At 42.7% G+C, this 5,806-nt stretch overlaps 1 long non-coding RNA gene across 1 annotated transcript; it reads left to right on the forward strand.

Annotated features, from left to right (window-relative positions):
* Positions 1-1,183: 1,183 nt before the first annotated feature.
* On the forward strand, positions 1,184-3,629 carry LOC307091749. Its single transcript, XR_013812757.1, has 4 exons — positions 1,184-1,903; positions 2,796-2,855; positions 2,975-3,058; positions 3,363-3,629. It is a non-coding gene; the product is annotated as an uncharacterized lncRNA (long non-coding RNA).
* Positions 3,630-5,806: the final 2,177 nt, after the last annotated feature.

Genomic DNA, 5,806 nt, shown 5'->3' on the forward strand with positions numbered 1-5,806 from the left:
AAACTGCAATCCCCTTGCATATTTAATCACCCAATGAATTGTTAATTATTGTTATCCACTGCCCTCACATGCTGATTAATTCAATTAAAGGCAACCACAGTATGTGTTTACAACAGTCCCTCATCTATTAACACCGAATGGTAGTATTGGCATCCATATCAAATTTGGATCCAGACCCAACAACGACAGGCCGAATCATATCACCCTTTACTTTGTTCCTCCCTTGTTCATGCCTACCAAAAAAGTTGTTTATTTTTATTTTGCCGAGATAGGACTAATGGTAAAGGTATTGTAAATGTACATTTATATCATAAAGTGATGTGTGTTTCAGACGACATATCCAGTGTTTCCACTGTATAAACCCCCACTGTATGATAACCCGAAGCAATGTTTTTGTTTGGCACTTGTAATTGTATGCTTTTGTTATACATTTGTATATTGAGAAGAGTGTTTTGAGTCAAGCTATTTAATATCTTGCACTGTTAATAACATGTACTTTTCTGTACAGACAGTTTTGCGGTTTTAACTGTAGTTTTGAGTGTACATACTAAGAGTTAAAGCATGTCTGCTCCCCCTACCGACCCAATCGTCCTCAGTCTCGTTATCTCGTAGAAAATGATTTATTTGATATCATTTTTTGTTCTTCTGTTGCTTTCCGTAACTTCAACTACATTGTTCTGTTTGTCGTTTGTTTTTTTTTCTGTTACAAATGTAAGTTTGGGAATTGTTTATAGTTTATCTTGTTTTTGTTAGCTGCCTCGTACTTGACAGAAGAATCGTGGTTTAGGAGACGGCCGTTTTCCAGTCTGTACATGGGCTGTCGCTGAAGCTTTTTAGACCTGTAAGGAAAATGGTATGGATCATAGAATAAGAGAAAGAGGTGGGGCTCATTGGAAAACCAAGCTCTGTAGTATTTATTAGGCTCATCTTACGATGGTCATTGTGTAATTTATTGTACAAATGTAATCAAACAGAAGCCTCTGTTTGAAATAAATGCCATAGTTTGTGAAGTACAGAGTCTCTGTCTCCAATGCGTATGAAAGTGTTTATAATCCTGCCGGTTTATTCCAGAAATGAACTGCATAAACTGCAGTAAGTATGTTTATTTTTTCATTACTCCGCTTTTTTGTATCTTTCAGTAAAGCCGACTCATCGTGCTCCCATTCACCATAAAAGTGTTAAAGGTTGTATCAGCGATGTATCAAGCGAAGAAACCCACAACACCAACCCTTTGTCAGTGATTGGTTGGAATACTATTTATTTTTGGTTTTAAGTGGTTTGTAGTACCATGCTTATGGGGCGGACAGCTTGCGGATCGTGGGGAAAGGTCAGATGAATGTGATCATTTGTGTTTCGGCCAAGAATCGCCGAAACAACCTTTAATATTCAATATTACAAACAAAACAGTCGTTTCGATAAGGTAATTTAGTTATCTTATTCAGATAGAACTTGGTGGTTCTTCCTGTATTTGGATTAATGCTTAAATCCTCCCTAAATTGTATCCGTCAGGTTATTATTTGTGGTCCAATGCAGTAAAATGCTATTCAACATGTTTTCAAATCTTACATAGTGGGTGTAGTCGCAAAGAAGTATGTCAGTGTTCTGTCTGTTGATTGGTTCAACACACCCACGTGTCAGCATTGTGTTTGCATTTTGATTGGCTCGTTGTGAAAATGGGCGGGTATGAGATTCAGCCTATGTATAAGTACGTTTCCCGTTCGAGGTCTTTCTCTTTCATAGGTCCTGTGTGGTTTTTCTGACCGTTCCCTAGAAGTAGGATGGCAAAGCTTGAATGTTCCTATGTTAAAGAAATGAAAACTAGAGAAGACCAGTGTCTTCAGTGTCCTCTCCACGAAACCACACGACGAAGGGACCTGAACGGAAGACGAAATGGAACTTGACTGTAAGTTTGACAATGTCTAAGCGTAATCGTCAAAAGCCAAATCAGTGTTGCCAGATTGGGCGGTAAATCTGTCAACATTGATGCCATGGTTTGTTGAAATGGGTAAGTGAACTAGGAGCTAAGAGGCCATCATTTACGTTAAAATATTGAAGTGCTTGCTGTAGCATTTGATGCTATTGGCTAACCACGTGGAGCATGTATCCATTCTGACCTAACTAGGTGTGCAATTAAACAGTGGTTCTGAATCAAATTATGTGACCACAACTATTGTATACACGAGGGAAATTTAACTGTAAACCAGCATGTCCGTGAATGACTGGAGGGACCGTAATGTGCACCAGCTTTAGCGGCTAACTGTTAGCCGCCTGTCACCTGCGACTGTCACAGCGCTGAGTGGGGGTCAAGGCGAGTTTAGTTGGTTGGTAGGATTAGGGTCTGTCACGTTTAATGGACAATGTTACATTCAAAACATCCTGAAAAAGTTTAAACAGGAAGTGTACTGCAGGCAGCCTCCAGCTCTGCCCACCCTAAAATGACGAATACAAATTAATCAGTTAATGTTGGAGAAACTGACAAGTCTTCCCACAAGAAGGCCAGCTTGAACTCTCTCTGTACTGTTGTCGGTCCGCATCTTTGAAAACCCCTCAGTGGCCTTTGTGACCAACGGGACAAAAAAGGATGCTAGAGAAAATCGGGAATTCCAAGGCAGAGGGCTAAATCAGTGGCCCTCAGCCATTTCACCTCCTGGACATTACCTGGTTAAGAACTTAAACCATGTCGGGATTACTCGGAGAAGGGAGATTAATAATGTGTACTGCACTTCGATGCTGGTGCAGTTTAAATGAGCTATTGTGTACAGGATGTTCCTAATGACAATTGTTGCTTTTTTCAGATATGTGAGGCCTGGGTCTTTGGAAGATGTTGGCCTTAATGGAAACCGATCCCTTAACAGGTGGGCAAATCAAGACTATACTGAAATTGTAGCTTTTTTCCACAATGACTTGCATGTAACCTTGACCGCAAGCCACTGAGAATTCAAGTTTTGCTGTAATTTGTTTCCTGTCATTCTAGGTGACTGAGAACCAGGATTGTCGAAACGGTGGCGTGGTCGTCTGCAGCGCTTGCCAACACTTGGTGATGCTTTGCTATATCCAGGTGAGTTTCACCTCCTGCATTGTTTTAAAGTCTGGTGTACGCATCTTTGAAAACCCCTCTTGGACCTTTGTGGCCCACGGGACAAAAAAGGGTGCAAGAGAACGTTTGGAATTCCAAGGTCGAGAGCTATGTCTGTTTCTCCCGGCCATTTCACCTCCAAGACACCACCCACTTAAGAACTGGACTCTGGGAAATGCTTGGAAAGATGAAAATCCTTTTGAATGTGATTGTCTGTTTGTAACTTCAAGCTTTCTGTGGTTTACAGGATGTTGTTAATGACGATCCTATGTTTTTGAATTTTCAGAGCTCTGAAGCAACTCTTCGGATGAGGTTGTTTAGCGAGAAGGGTACAGCGTCCATGTAGCTTGCTTGACACGGCTCTGTGACGGTTATCCTTGGATAACGTGACCTGCTGCTGTTGTTGCTGCAGGAGCCCTTGTTGAATTCTTGAGTTCAACTTCCTCCCAGCCAATGGCTTCCCTGTTTCCAATAGGTTGAGGCTTTTGTTCAGTTTTTTTTTTTACAGAATAAATAATTTAACATGTAATTGTGTCTTTGTAACATTTATGTACAGCTCTCAAATGGTAACTTTGAGTTTGCAACTTGTACAAAATAAACTTGATGTTGCCTAAATGATTGTTGACCACCACCTATTTCTTCTTCCATTTATTAAGGATATACTAGATTCCTGTGTGTTCTATATACTAGGTTCCTGTGTCTGGACATTGAAATATGCTTGTATAAAAGCTCCAGTAAAGAGGTTAGCTTTATTCATGGCCAGCTGTAATTCCCCCTGGTAATTTTTAGACGTTGCATAAAGGGGCGTGGGGATGAACGAATCAGTTATATTTGGCATTTGAACGGAAAATACTTTGTGTGGATGTGATATGGAATTTGGGCCTACGTCGTTAAATCAGACCCCTGGTGACGGATTGCCAGCAGGGGGCAGTAAAGGTGCATCAGTAAACTAGTGGCAATGAAAAATACATATACGCTTACTGCTTTCATTTCGCATAGACTTATGCCTCAAGGACTATGTTCGGTAAAGCGTGTATTTTCTCATTCGAAATGTACCTCCATACAGTGCATATTGAAGTACTCTAAACGACCATCCATATATTTCCCTTAATATTTAACGTGTCTGCAGAACACATTGACGTGAAACAGCTCTTTTTTAACAAATATTTTATGCATTTAACTTCAAACAAATTAAAACGACGATTATTTTAAGATTTATTTTATGAATTCTGTAATTCCAACCTTGAATACTAGCACTGGGTGCAGTGAGCGACAAACTTCTCTCGATGCGTCGGTAGGGGGCAGTGTTGGTCCAGGCGGCGGCGACCCGGAGGGACAATGAGTTTGGAGCACTTGCAGTTGACAGCAATAACAATGACTGTAGAGACCATGTGCTGGTGAATCTAAACCGTACTCCGCTTCTTTTCAATGTTCTTTTAACTGCAAATGTTCGACCAATTCCATGCTAGCCCTGTTTCCATTACAGGTGGAGAAAATGACCTATTAAGAGTCTGCAACCGGCAGATACAAGGATTAGAGTAAGACTGTAAACAAGGCTCTCTGGCCCTGCAGTCTCATTACCATTGTAATTTGTTTGTGTGAAATGTCATTTCTGATCTTAAGTCAAATGTTGTGTTGGGAATACCATAATCACTTGAGCCTATACAACTCATTACGGAAAATCCTGTAAACAAATTAGCCGCAACCTAAATCACCACTCTGTGCAGCAACCACTTGTGTGCTTGAATGTCAAGTCTTGATTAGGCCTCCTAGTCCGTGTTCCTGGCATCATACACGCACGCATCTAGTATCAGATCGTCTCTTCACTGCTGTCGTTTGTCCAAACCGAAGCCTGGCCCTGCCTTCTTATTCATTCGTTCATTCATTCACAACCCTGATCCTTATAAGAAGATACATTCATTGCTGTACCGACGCGATGACTCATGCTGGGGGATAATATTGATATGAGGTGTTCGGAGTTCATAGCGTCCACAGAGGCCTCCTATCCTTTCCATCTTGTTTCCGATAATGTTTTGCTCTGCTCAAAGTCACGGGGGCTGGGCGCCCTGGTGCTGATGTCACCGCTACGGCGTCAGGGGAGAGGGCACTCCCGGCGGATTACTGGCCGTCGTCATGGCGAGGGAGAGAGAGGCAGAGAGAGAGAGAGAGAGAAAGAGAAAGAGAGAGATGGCAGAGAAAGAGAGAGAGACTGATAGACAGTGGCTGAGAGAAAGAAAGAGGGGAGAAAGAGATAGACGTAGCATCCCGGCTAGGAGTAATATAAGACGTAGTCGTACCAGACTGTGCCAACAGCAGCAATCACAAATGCTGCTCTGCTATCTCCTCCTGCACGGGCGTTTACATTGCCTACAGACTCGCGCTAGCGGCGGCCGCGTGGTATATGAATTACCCCCCGCCCCCGCCAGATGTACCCTCAGCCCTGTCATTCACCCGCGGGCCGAGGAGGAGAGAAGAGAAATTTCCAAGACGCGTCCTAAAAATAAAGCAGCACTGTACGTGCTCGGAGTATTAACTTCCACTCAGATGACCCATTTTTCCATCTCAAAGGGTCTGCGGATGGGTGGAAAAGAAAACCGGGAAGGGAGGGGGGAGGTGTGTGTGAGATGGGGGGGGGGGGGGCTGCAGTGGAGCCAATCACGTGAAATCTAAAGCAGGCTACAAATCCTTGAGGATTTCTCCGCGCTCCGGAGGGTAATGCCTCGCCGCCGT

This window comes from Pollachius pollachius (assembly GCF_949987615.1).
Source record: "Pollachius pollachius genome assembly, contig: scaffold_140, whole genome shotgun sequence".
NCBI lineage: Eukaryota > Metazoa > Chordata > Actinopteri > Gadiformes > Gadidae > Pollachius > Pollachius pollachius.